General features: G+C 50.8%; 1 protein-coding gene across 1 annotated transcript in view; it reads left to right on the top strand.

Moving 5' to 3' along the window:
- The first annotated feature begins 11,633 nt into the window (after positions 1-11,633).
- The window catches only part of ZRANB1 (zinc finger RANBP2-type containing 1), a 44,830-nt gene continuing 42,927 nt past the window's right edge, over positions 11,634-13,536 (top strand). The window contains exon 1 of the mRNA XM_084264935.1: positions 11,634-11,842. The gene's annotated coding sequence lies outside the window, so the exon portion shown is untranslated. The remainder of the gene's footprint in view (positions 11,843-13,536) is intronic.

Raw genomic sequence — 13,536 nt, forward strand, 5'->3', positions numbered from 1 at the left:
TTTTAATCTGGAGCTAACTTAAAGTTGTCTCTGTTTGGAGCAGGGGGTGAAGCAGAAGACCTCAGGAGATGCCTTCCCCTCAAATCATTCTACCATTCCATGACATCATCTGATACATGCTTAACACCACAGCTCTGTAAAACAGTAGATGGTACCTACAAGTACAAAGAAGTTGTTGTACCTGCATCTACTGGACTTCTGCAGCCACGGAGTCAAGATAGCCTGAGTGACCTCTTGGTGAGAGCAAGTCTGCTCATTTCTCCATACTAAGGTGGGATATTGGTTGAGCCCTGGCACAAAAAGAAATGTCTTCTGTGCTGTGGCACCAGCAGTCAAAAAACAGCAGGGGAAAAAAAAAATCTCAACCAATTTGTCATTCTCAAAACCATCTGAAATATATATTTTTAATAATGAGATTTAAGAACCAATATTTATGTTTCTTTTTTTTTTGTCTTCTAGTTTCTGAACCATCAGATTGCACCGAGGTCACAGTTAGTCCATGGCTTATGCTTTTCTTCACTGCCTTGAGCATTAGAAATCTACTTGGAAAATACAATCTCGGAGGCTGACTTAATCACTTGGCTCTAGAGGCAGGAGGTCTAGGACAGGAAGCAAATATTCCAAGAAAAACATGAAAATACTGAGGGTTGACAGACGTGTGCTTTTTTAACTGAGAAGATGTAACAGGAGCATAGGTTGAGGCAGTCAACAGCTCTAAAGGGAAGTCAAAGTCCAAGGGGCTTTTCTCAAGGGCTTATCAAACTTAAATAAGGTGAAGCTATTTTGATTTTGACCAACACACCAGCGAGACCTTATTTGGAATATTCTCTGATGCAAGAGGAAGACAGCCAAGAAATGAATAAGGTTCAGCTTCAGAGCTGTGTACTCAGAGGGAGGACCAGCTCCACTTGACCACTGAGTGCCTGAGAACAACGTGAAACCTCTTGAAGGCTAATCCATCCGGGCAGGAAGTATGTTCAGGATCAAATTCAAAGCCAGGATGGCAAAGGAAGAGGAACATCACTAGAAGGAAATGGCAGAAATTCTGTTTCTTCTGCAGAATGGTAGGAAAGCACTGATGCAAACAGATTTTTGCTCCATTTCAGACATAAGCTTCCTAATTTGATGCAAATAATCAGCCTCATTCATCTGAACAGCCTTCTTCTGGTTCTGACACGTGCAGCCTGGCTTCCATCTACATCAGCTGTGCAATGAATATTACACATGCACTCAGTATAATATGGTTCTTTCTATACCAATCAAACACCACTTGCAGGTAAAGGTCCAACTCTGAACTTTCTCAGTGGGCCTTGGGTGTTAGCCCAGGCTCCTGGGCTGCAGCAGTTGACTATGGTGGGAAGCCCTGGAGAAACTGGGGCTATGTGAAACCTCTGGCATTGCAAGAAGAGGAGTGCAATGTCCAGGGCAATGCCCCCACTCCCCTCAGTCAAGGATTTCAGTGTTTGTAAAGGTCCAGTCTCCAGCAGAAGAACGTGACCTTCCTGGGACCGAGCAGCTTCACCAATTTCCAGTTATTTCAGTGGGAGCTCAAGATTTTGCCTAATTTTCTAAAATTGGTTTTATTGATTAACTTGAATTGCATTGGGCATACACTGAGTCAATGGCTCGCCCTCTCTGCTTCTGTTTTGCTTGGCCAGTAATGAGATGTACAGACAAATGCTTATACATGGATCTGGCTGGCTTATGACATCCATCATCGAGACAGAAGTTTACCTACTCCTCATTTAAATACACTTCTGAATTCCCCCATACTTAGCCCTTACCCTGACCCCTGTGGTAGATCTTGTCATATTTAAGCAGTTTCAGCTCCACACAACCCCACTATATTGTCCTTTTTGCATTAAAGCCCTGTAAAGTTAATGTTGTCCCTGGACATGGGCAGTTCCAGAGCTGTCTGTCCTATGGAAGCAGAGACTGTTGGAGCTTCCAAGGAGCTCAGGCAAGACAAGCTGCCACACAGTTGAGAAGTGTGGTTGGAACACCAGAGCAACACGTTCCTGAATCACAAAAATCTCTATTTCTCAGGGTGGCAAGGACTATTTGGGAGACAACAAACATGGGGTTTTTTTAATATGAAAGCAGAAATGTGTGCTACAAAGAGGCTATTTATAATGCTGCTTTCCTACGAGATACCCACGTAAGAGCCATCAATGGGAGAGAGTACTGACAACAAGCTAATGAGCTCCTGCTGCTCGATAAATGTCTTAGCTTTGCTTCAGCACTTCTTCATGCAGTGGGAGGGAGACAGTGATCCCAGACAATGTTCTTCTGCAATTATTTTATTCTGCTTCTACCCATCATTTTAGCATCACATCCAAGAAGGGGAGGCACAGCAGCTTCTGTGCTACGAGTCAACAATAGTCGCTCAATGTATAATTACTAAATTCTTTTAAACTTAGGAAGAAAAGCAATCAAAGAACTGTCCTTCCAGGAAAGTAATCAGGTTAGAAAATGATTAATTTTGCTGTTTCCTCTGATTTATTTGCCCCTCGTTGTTATCTGTAAATAAGGCAGAGCATTAGGAGCTATCCTGCTGAATGGCTTTCTCTAAGATTAAAAGTAGGAATAAGATTGAAATCTACTTTTTGTCCTGTTGTTGAAGCTGCCTGTTTGGGCTGAGAAATGCTGGGAGGAGGTATAGATTTTTTGCAGAGCACATCTCTAAAATAAGGTGAGGGTATTAAAGTAATAAGAATTTACAGCTCGGGCTAAGCCTGAATGAAAATACAATTCTATTCTCTTCCCAAATCCAAAGCTTTCCATAGAATTATCCTTTCTGCATTGTGATTCCAGACTTGTGCACTGCTTGGCTTCATCAGCTACCATCCTTATAAGGTCTCCACTAATAGCATTAAACTATCCCTGGTGTCCCTGATAGTTTTCCACTATCTTGCTAAACTGGTAGTGTAGCAACCAGCCCCGCTCCATTAGCTGTGCTCCTCTGAAGTCTCACCCTTACCTGGTTTGTTTTCTAGGGTTTTTTTTACTTGCACTGGACGTGTTTAATCCTAGATCTGCTCATAAAAGGGGTAAGTCTCAATGAATAGGTAAAGCAAAGGCTTCTGAGACACGCCACAAACCTATCCAGACTCCTTAAGCAGTCCATCGGTGGATTACGTCAACTTGGAAGATAGATTTTGCTCCCTCTGGCTCATCAAATAATCTGATTAGCTGGCACTGATTATGCTCAGCATGATGTACTGTGTTCTCTAAACTGAACAGAGAGCGGCCCTTCTCTGGGTAGCCTTCTTCTACAATAAATTCCCTTTCCCTTTCACCAGCAGGGAATGGCTACTAACTTTGGCTCGGATTTGGGGCATATTAATGCCACCTGATGCCTTGCTACCTAGGAGAAGCAGCATGCTCACCTAAGAGATATGGTTTAGCATAGGACAGGAATGGTTGGACTGGATGATCTTTTCTAACCTTGTGATTCTGTGATTAAAGTAGAAAAAATGTGAGTTCCACCAGTTCCTCTCAGTTCCACAGCTGAACTTTAGCATCTATGAAGTTTGGGGAGGGGTGCTGCCATCGGTGGGGGTCACAGGTGCCAGTACTCAGAGGGGGAAGCTACCTAATTTAGGCATCAAACTCCTGGTTGTACGATGGGGTGGTTTTATCTGGCTTCAGGCAGTGGCATCAGAGAAGCCAGTGGTGCGATTACCCAATTATTTTTCTGCTGGCAAATGCATTTTGTGGGGGTCCTGGTGTTTGGTAGGGGTTAAATGCATCATTGTTGAGGATAAAAGAGATGCTGGCTGCTGCACAGAAGAATCCAGCCTCTCTTGGCCTGACATCTCTATACAGCATTTAGTTTATGGATTTTAGTCTGTTTTTCTCATGGATTTTTTTGTCTCAAGTCCTCACAAATGTCTTCCATTCCCCAAAAGGGACCCAGGCTGCTGCTTCCTTTTATAGTTGCATTGCTGCTTGTCACTGTCCTCCCCTCCTGACTTGAGGACAGCGTTCAAAGAGCTCTCTGCAATTCCCTGGTTTTCCTTTTCCCTTTGTTTTTAATATGCTGTTCCACATTTTCCTTCATTCTCTCCCCCTTTTCCTCCTTTCCTCTTTGTCCTCCCCCCTGCATTCTTTTGCTGTGACAAACCTGCTGATGCATGCTCAGAGCGGTGGCAGCAGCCATGCTGTGCTCACCATCTGGGACAGGCAGATCCCACGGCCTCCCTGACGTCTCCAGAACGGCGCTGAACGAGCAGGCTGGACCACAGCCACCCCATCACCTCCCAGTTTCACAGTTTTCTCCGTGCATTTTGCTTTTCTCTTGGTCACCCAACACAGACTCCTTCACCTACCGAGCATCGGTCCAACTCAGGAAAGGCTCTGAGGTTCCCTGATCATAGAATCATAGAATCCCAGACTGGTCTGTGTTGGCAGGGACCCCAAGGGTCACAGAGCTCCAACCCCCCTGCCACAGGCAGGGACACCAACCTCCAGGCCTGGAGCTACACAAGGTTGCCCAGGGCCCCAGCCAACCTGGCCTTGAACACCCCCAGGGATGAGGCATCCACCCCCTCTCTGGGCAGCCTGTTCCAGCCCCTCGCCACTCTCTCTGTAAAACACTTCCCCCTAATATCTCATCTAAACCTTCCCTCCTTCAGCTTCCATCCATCCCCCTTGTCCTGCCATTATCTACCCTTTTAACAAGCTGATTCCCCTCCTGTTTCTCTGCTCCCTTCAGGGACTGGCAGGCTGCAGTGAGGTCCCCCCACAGCCTTCTCTTCTCCAGGCTGACCCAGCCCAGCTCCCTCAGCCTCTCTTCATAGGGGAGCTGCTCCAGCCCTCTGATCATCTTCGTGGCCTCCTCTGAGTTCTACATCTTGGTTCATGGTTCAAACCCTTCAGCTGGGAAGTCCTGTCCTGATGGATTTACTCCTTCACCCCTTTCTTCTGCCACCTGTGGAACCAGAGGAAAACCAAGAAAACGATGGAGCACGATGTAGTTTGCAATAGAAATGCTACCTACCTTTAAGCTTTTTCTTTTTGCTGTTGAAATATATTTTGGGGTGATTGAGGAGATAAGAGCAGCACAATTCTTGTCATACCTCTGGGGAGTGTTTTGCTGTGCAATGAGAGCTGCTCCTACCTCAACATGAGCCTACAATACGTGCTCACAGCCCAGAAGGCCAACTGTGTCCTGGGCTTCATCAAAGGATTGTGGCAGCAGGTCAAGGGAGGGGATTCTGCCCCTCTGCTTTGCTCTCCTGAGACCCCACCTGGAGTGCTGGGTCCAGTTCTGGAGTCCACCACATAAGGACATGGAACTGTTGGGACAGGTCCAGAAGAGGCTGTGAAGATGATCAGAAGGCTGGAGCACCTTTCCTATGAAGACAGGCTGACAGAGTTGGGGTTGTTCAGCCTGGAGAAGAGAAGACTCCTGGGAGACCTTCTAGTGGCCTTCCAGTACTGGAAGGGGCTCCACAGAAGCTGGGGAGGGGCTTTTTAGAAGGGCACATATTGATAGGACAAGGGGGAACGGTTTTAAATTGGAAAAGGGTAGATTTGGGTTGGATATTAGGGAGAAATTCTTCATTCTGAGGGTGGTGAGGCCCTGGCACAGGGTGCCCAGGGAGGTGGTGGCTGCCCCCTCCCTGGAGGTGTTCAAGGCCAGGCTGGGTGGGACCTTGAGAATTCTGGTCTGGTGAGAGGTATCTCTGCCCATTGCAAGTGGGACTTGGTGATCTTTAAGGTCCCTTCCATCCCAAACCATTCTGTGATTCCACCTTCAACTACCTTCTGGGGGAAGATGGCTCTTTCTTCCCAGGCACACAGGGAGTGAGGCAGAAAGGTCTGCTCTCCTCTTGGGTTACTCTTTCCCTGCCCCTTGTGCCCGTGCATTTGGCGGCTCAGGGTATGGGATAAACTCTCACTTTTCTTGTAGTAAAAAAGACCAAGAGGAGAAGGGTTTGATCCACGTGCACGACATCCCTTTTCAGCACAAAGCCCCTGGGGAAGTCAGAAAAAACCTCAGAACTGCAAATATATTTCTGAAGGATGGGGGTTTTTTGAGAAACAGCTAAAACCTGAGCCAACAGAAAGGGCAGAATTAGCAAAGCTGTTTCCCAGTGGGTGCAGGCATGAAGCCAAAGGAGGGCTAGTGTGAGGGCAGTAACTCTCCCATCATGACCAGTAAGGGCAGGGAAGGACCCTGCCTTCCTTCCCTGCCCAGAGGCCAGCTGCAAACATGTGAAGCTCACTTCACCCAACAGCTGGGGCAGAGAAGAACAGATTTGGTCAGGGCATTATGCTCCAACTTCATCCCCATCTGGATGGGGGGAGGAAAGGGATGTAGCTATAGCTTAGCATTTTTGTGTTTCAAACTCAAATGGGAAAAAGAGCCCTGAGACTGAGATTTACTGGGTGTGAAGTCTGAGGCTGACTCAGAGACAGGATGGAAAAATGGGAAGAAATCAGTCAACCAGTTAAAATATCCTGCTCTCAATAGCTTCAAAATCTGTTCTTCCTTCAGATTTTTGTACATTTCTATTCCTCACCCTTTATCTGAGTGTTTCAGTTCAGTCACAAAGTCTTCCTTGATCCCAAAAAGCCTGAAAACACTGAACAAAGCAACAGCAAGAGCAGGATTTGAGGAGCTGGGGTGAGTAAGGGAGTTCTGCGTATTCAAAGTTCAGCTAGTGAGAAATAACCATCTGGTGAGCACGTACAGCTCTGCTCCTGGGTAAGCTGGGGATGAATTGCCTAATGGGAGCAAGCACTCTGCCTGAGAGCGAGTAGTTACCAGGGTAAAGAGAATTACATAAGAGCAAGGTCTGCACTTACACATCACTAACCAGATGTAATCTTTGCACTGGGGCTGAGGCAATTCTGCTGCAGCACAAAAGCACTCCATGCCAGCATAAAATGAGTTGGTGTTTGTCTTTTTGCTTACCTGAAGCATGGTTTTGCCTCACTTGGTCCCCCAGCTATTCCGTGCAACATCTAGAAACATGCTGCTGCACAAGGTTTTGATGCTTTCCTTCTAATTATAGCTTTTGGTATCATTTGCTGGGTTCTAAGCAGGGTGAATCAGAAGAGAAACGTCAGGGAGGAAGCTTTTACTAATGGTGAGCATCAGGGCAGAAGAAACAGGGCGTCTTGTAAGGCAGCGTGGAGCAAAGTGGTCTTGTTTAATAACAGTGATTTGCAGTTCTGGGTTATTCTGGGGGGAAAAAAGAGAAGAAATTTAAAAAATCCTAAATTTATAAATCCTTTGCAGAAAAGGAAAGGAGCTTCCCAGCCATCTGCCTCGCTGGCTGCCAGCAAGGCTCACACCTCAGAGGCACAAAGGGTTCCTGCTTGAGGCAGTCTGTGCTACTGGCTGCTGCACAAGCGCTGCTGGTGCAGCTCTGGGCTGACAAGGGGAGGAACTGGGTGGGTTTCTTACCTGGGTTCCACCAATACTGCTGCAAAATAGCGTGGCTTGTGCACGCCATTCGGATTTGAGCACATCTGTGAGGAGGAAATTTACTCCTAGTTGTTTCCTGAGCAGCTTTTTCTCGTTCTAAAAGGAGAGACTTAGGAAGCTGGGGAGAGAGCAGCGGGTGTTAGAGGAGCAGGGATTTGGGATGCTGGAGAAGTGGTGGTGGGGGGTGGAATAAAAGGAAAGCTGGCAGATAGATGTGTGCAAATGATATTTGTAGATGTGAAAAAGGGAGCACTGTTTTGCTATGGGTTTGCTCTGAGTTACAGAGGGCAGCTGCACGCCCAGTTAGTGAAGGCACATCATCCTCAAGGCAGGAGCCAATGCAGCTCTGCAAAGCAAAGTTCCCAAAATAACACATGAAGCTGTCAAACTAGTATGACTGTTCCAAACTCCTTACTAGGGAGTTAAAATTTGTCCTCAAACTGGTGGAATAAAATTAAAATGTGGGGGGGAAGGAAAGGAAATTAGTACTTGCGTACAACTTCTGCTACCCCAGCAAAAATAGAATCATCTTCCCAACACTCTGAAAAGAGAAAGATGGTGGAATACCAAATCCATCAAGAACTGGGTTATCAAGGCATGATAGATTTAGTCTGAACGCTATCACTGGATAAAATATACATGTAAACATCAGTGCTCAGAGGTCACTGCTATTGTATCTTGTTGTTTTAAGTCTCACACAAGCAGCAAGCTCCAGCAAGATAAACCTGGAGGGAGAAGCCAGCAGGTTTTGAGATAAAGCCAAGGACTTGGCCTCAGGAATATTATCACCAGCATTAAAAATGTCCAGTTATTTGGAGACACGGCCAGGATTCACTTGTGAAACTAACAGCTCTGGTAACTATTTTAATATTTCATTTTACCACGTACTTTTGCCTTCGTATACCACGCAGGTACCTGCTTTGTTTCTTGGAATGCTGCTGTTCTGCAGAAAGAACTATGCAGATGTCAAAATGATTTGTCTCTAGAATTCCTCAGAAATACATATCTATGGTTGTTTTTTTTTTTTTTTTCAGTTGGTCATAACTTCTTCTTGCCTATACAACAAAGGTCTTTGAAATGATACGAGTCCTGCTTCAGTTAAAGCCCTTTCCTCTGCTGTGAAAGGATGTCACACACTCCTCGTGTGCTGCAGTGGTGGGTTTTGGTTAAAACTATGTTTCCATGATCACCGAATGGTGTTCTGACAGGGTAAGGAAATAATCTGGAAGAATTTGAAGCGATGTTTTCCCCAAAATTATATATTCCTTTTATTTTCAGACCTTTTTGTGCTGTCTAACCTAGAGCAATTATTCCTGGAAATATCCCATCGTTGTACAGCAGTGGCAGCAGTTAGGATCCACCCTTACATGACAGCTCTTCCATCATCTTGCCCAGATGACAAGTGCAAGAGATACATCTTCTGAAGTCTTTGTAAGCCCAGAGATGGCACGATTCCTTCAGATAAGGAATCTTTTCCATGACTTAGCCAAGTTCACCGGGATGCTACTCATGGGGGGTGAAAGAAAACACAGTTGCCTCCAACTCTTCTAGATCTAACTGTTGGTATCATTCCCAAAACGCAGAGCAGGGCCTGACTTGCTCACTGGAGTCAGAGAGAGAATTTAGTAAATAACTAGTCTGGGAGAGACAAATCACATTACTCTCCCCCCAACAGTATTTGATGTTTACAGGAAACTAATTTAATTGCAAATGGAGACAAATTTCTGTGTCAGGCTCTGTAAGTAATTACGTTTTACTTGTACTGACTGCAGTTCTGGTTGTTTGTCTGCTGGACAAAGGGATCTTCTCTAGTGCTGCTCTGCCTGAACATCTTGGGTGCTTTGCTTTTATGCTGATTGAGTGAGAAGGGATGGGAGAGAAGAGACGAGCTTCCCAACGTAGCTCCTAGCCTGAGGCATTAACAGACAGAGCCCCCTCCATCGCCTTGGCTGGGAACAGGGGAAGAAGCTGTGGAAATAAAAAGTGCTAGAATTTCTGAGAAAGCCTGATATAAGAAGTAGGGACTGTAGTGGGGGGGAAAAAAAAGAAGTCTGGTGTCAAATGATGCAAAACCCATGAGGGAAGCGTGAGGATGTGGGCAAATACGCTTTGTCTGTCAGTGAGCCTGCAACAGCACCTGAAGGAAGATGCAGACTCGCAATTTTTTAGCAGAAAGCAAAAAAAACCCACCCCATGATTCCATGGCCAGCACGAGGCCTGAAGCCAAGGGCTGGCACAGCAGTTGTTGTTGGTCTTTTACCCCAGAAGAGGGTAAGACCATGTTCTGCACCAGACAAGCGTTACTTGGCTGGAGAGTCCTTCAGGCTGGGAGGAACAGATTCACAGAGGTATTAAGGTTGGAAAAGATGTCCAAGATCATCCAGTCCAACCGTCCCCCTACCACCTGTATCACTCACTAACCCATGTCCCTAAGTACCTCACCCAGCCTTTCCTTGCACACCCCTAGGGACGGTGACTCCACCACCTCCCTGGGGAACCCATCCCAGTGCCCAACTGCTCTTTCAGAGAAGGAATTTCTCCTAATTTCTGACCTGAACCTCCCCAGCACAACTCACAGCCATCCCCTCTTGTCCTGTTGCTGGTCAGCTGTGAGAAAAGGCTGAGCCCCAGCTCCCCACAGCCTCCTGCCAGTTGGAGAGAGCGATGAGGTCTCCCCTGAGCCTCCTCTTCTCCAGGCTGAACAGTCCCAGCTCCCTCAGCCCCTTCCCATCACACTTGTGCCCCAGCCCCTTCCCAAGACTCCAACTCCCACCCCACACTGTGCCGAGCCGGGAACGGCCAGAACCCACCCGTGGGGGACACTGCGGCGCTCAGGGAAATGTTCTGCTGTGGGAGAACAGAAGGGAACTGCGGGGAGTGTACCCGAGCCTGGGGCTGTACCGGGGCTGTGCTGGGGCTGTACCGGGGCTGTGCTGGGGCTGTACCGGGGCTGTACCGGGGCTGTGCTGGGGCTGTACCGGGGCTGTGCTGGGGCTGTACCGGGGCTGTACTGGGGCTGTACCGGGGCTGTACCGGGGCTGTGCTGGGGCTGTACCGGGGCTGTGCTGGGGCTGTACCGGGGCTGTACTGGGGCTGTACCGGGGCTGTGCTGGGGCTGTACTGGAGCCTGGGGCTGTACAGGAGGCTGGGGCTGTACCGGGGCTGTACTAGGTCTGTACTGGACGTTGGGGCTGTACCGGGGCTGTACTGGAGGCTGGGTCTTTACAGGAGGCTGGGGCTGTACCGGGGCTGTACTAGAGGTTGGGGCTGTACCGAGGCTGTACTGGGGCTGTACAGGAGGCTGGGGCTGTACTGGGGCTGTACTGGGTCTGTACTGGAGGCTGGGGCTGTACTGGGTCTGTACAGGAGGCTGGGGCTGTACCGGGGCTGTACTGGGTCTGTACTGGGTCTGTACTGGGTCTGTACAGGAGGCTGGGGCTGTACTGGGTCTGTACTGGGTCTGTACAGGAGGCTGGGGCCGTACTGGGGCTGTACTGGGGCTGTACCGGGGCTGTACTGGGGCTGTACTGGGTCTGTACTGGAGGCTGGTGCCGTACTAGGGCTGTACCGGGGCTGTACTGGGTCTGTACAGGAGGCTGGGGCTGTACTGGGGCTGTGCCGGGGCTGTACCGGGGCTGTACTGGAGGCTGGTGCCGTACGGCCCGGGCCGGAGACCCTCGTCTCCCGTTTTCCCGGTGTTTATCACACGCTTCCTGTCGGGGCGCTGGGGGATCGGTCGCCACAGAGTTTCCGCCGCCGGCCGTGCGCCGTGAGGGATCCCTGCCCCGGCAGCACCCGGGGCCGCAGCTGTCGAGCCGCGGGGACGCTCAGGCAGGGCGGGGGGCGGGGGGCGGGGGCGGGGGAGCGAGCGCGGCGCCGGGCCCGGCGCTGGGGGCGGGCACTGCCCGGGCGGGGGGCGGGGCTCCCCGCGGCGCGCGGGGCGGGGCGGGGCCCGCCTCGGCACCCCCGCGGCGAGGCGCCCCGGCGGCAGGGATGACATCACCCGTTCTTCCCAAAGACGTGCGCTGCGATTGGCGTAGGGGGAGACGCGGCTTCCGCCAATGGGCGGCAGGTAAGGCGGCAGGCCAGGCTGACGTGCGGGCGGCTGGCCGTATGGGGGTTTATTTTGCTTTGGGCCGCTCCGGCCGCCGCCATTAGGAGAGACCGGGGAGCGGGGCAAGAGGTTGTTCCTCCCCCTCCCCCCCCCCGCCGTGTCGAGTGGGACCGTCCGTGCCCGCGGCAGCCCGCCGCGTTGGGAGAGACCATGTCCTGAGCGGGGAGAGGACGCCGCAGCCACGGGCCGGGGGGGGGTGGGGGGGGCGGCGGCGGCGGTGCGGGGCGCAGGCGGCTTCCAGCGCCCGGCGTGTGCCTGAGGGACGGCTCCCGGCGGGCTGCGGTGAGGTAAAGCCCCTCTCCCCCTCCCCGGGCGGCGCTGGCGAGGGAGGGAGGGAGGGAGGCAGGGGCCGCCGGGAGGAACGGCAGGCTGCCCCCCGCACTCCCCCCGCGGGGGCCCGGCGGCGGGGGCGAGCCGAGCCCAGCGGCCCGCCTGGCTTCCCTGGCCGGTGCCCCGCTGGGGTTCAGCCCGCCGGCGGATCGGAGCGGGGCCGGGGGGGGGCCGTAGGGTGAATCGCCCTCTCCGCCCCTCCGTGAGCGGCTCGGGGCCCTCCGGAGTCCCCGTCCCGCGGGGAAAGGGGCTGCTCGCGGGATGCGGCGTTTCTCCCTCCGTCCCGGCAGCCGCCCGCCCTCGAACCGAGTCGGCGTTACGGCTCCGGCAGGCTCGGTACAAAGGCAGGAAACTCTGGTTTATTTATTTTCCTCCTTCTCCGAACGCAGCGGGGCTGCGGTACCCCGGGCTGCTGGGGTGAGATCATGCCTCTCGCTGCCTCCCACTTCTTCCCCCTCCTCTCTCCTCTTTTCTTCTCGTCCTTTCTTGTGGGATGTGCCTGGGTCGGTGTGTGCGCTGCTGTCGGGTGGGAGGTGGGGGGGGGGGGGTGCTACTCGCTTGTACCTGTGTGTTTTGTGTAGCAGAACTGCCGGGGTGCTGCCCGTAGCACGGTGTGACCCACCGCTGAGGCTTCATCGGAAATAAAGCGGGGTGGGGGGTGGGGGTATTTAAAAGTCGAGCTTGGCTTTGTGAAGCGAAGGGTTTTCTTAAAACAAGCCAACCTCCGTTAATGAGCACGGCGAGCTTTGGTCATCCATGCACCCAGCGCCTTCCTGGCTCTACCTTCAGCGTCCCACACTGCGGCAGCTTCCTTCCAGGGATAAGGTAAACTTCTCTGGGGAGGTCATGGATGTGGCTGGGACTCCTTCCTGCGCGGATGTGTCCGAGTCCTTCCTGGGATAGTGACACAAGGCACCACCTCCCAGCCCTCAACCCAAATCTCAAGCGCTCCGTCCCAAGAGTGGGTGGGATAAATGATGGGAGAAGGTGAATCTGGGTCTCCGGCCTGGCACACGCAGCATGAGAACTTTTTGCTGCCACAGTGACTTTCTGTCATCAGCACGGCAACTTTTTCTGGAATTCTTGGGAGTCAGTGTAGTAAACAAATGGTTGGTGGGGTTTGTGCTGTGCTTGGACAGTTCTCTGCTCAGTGACTACCTGCTGTGTCGTAAGTGGCGAAACTGGCACGGGGATTGATGGGTTTGTTGATGCCTAAATGGAAAGGTGAGATGCCTTCTGCGTAACATCTTAACTTTCTCCTTTCTCCTTCTGTATTAAAGCTCATTCTGGTACCAGCAGAACCCTGTAACAATACATCAGGAGAGATTTGCTGCACTTTATTTTGCTTTTCCTTCCGCTAATCTAGCGTTTTGTCCTTGGTGATGCCAGAAGAGATTTGTTTCTTTTTAGGTTGTTTGATTGTTTGGGGTTCCCCCCCTCCATTTTTAGTGGTTATTCAGAGTGTGGGGGGGGGAAAGGGTAAGGAGTAGGAGGTGTTGTGGAACTTCTCTTTGCCTCCTGAAAGCCAGGGTGAATCTGTGTGGAGTCTAGCATGTTGTATATAAAAGATCCCTTCTGATTTAAGTCTGTCATGGCATTGAAAGAGAATAATGCTTTTGGATGTGTTGCATCTTGTAGGGTTTGTGAAACT

Source organism: Gallinula chloropus (genome assembly GCF_964237585.1).
Source record: "Gallinula chloropus genome assembly, chromosome: 5".
NCBI classification, from domain to species: domain Eukaryota; kingdom Metazoa; phylum Chordata; class Aves; order Gruiformes; family Rallidae; genus Gallinula; species Gallinula chloropus.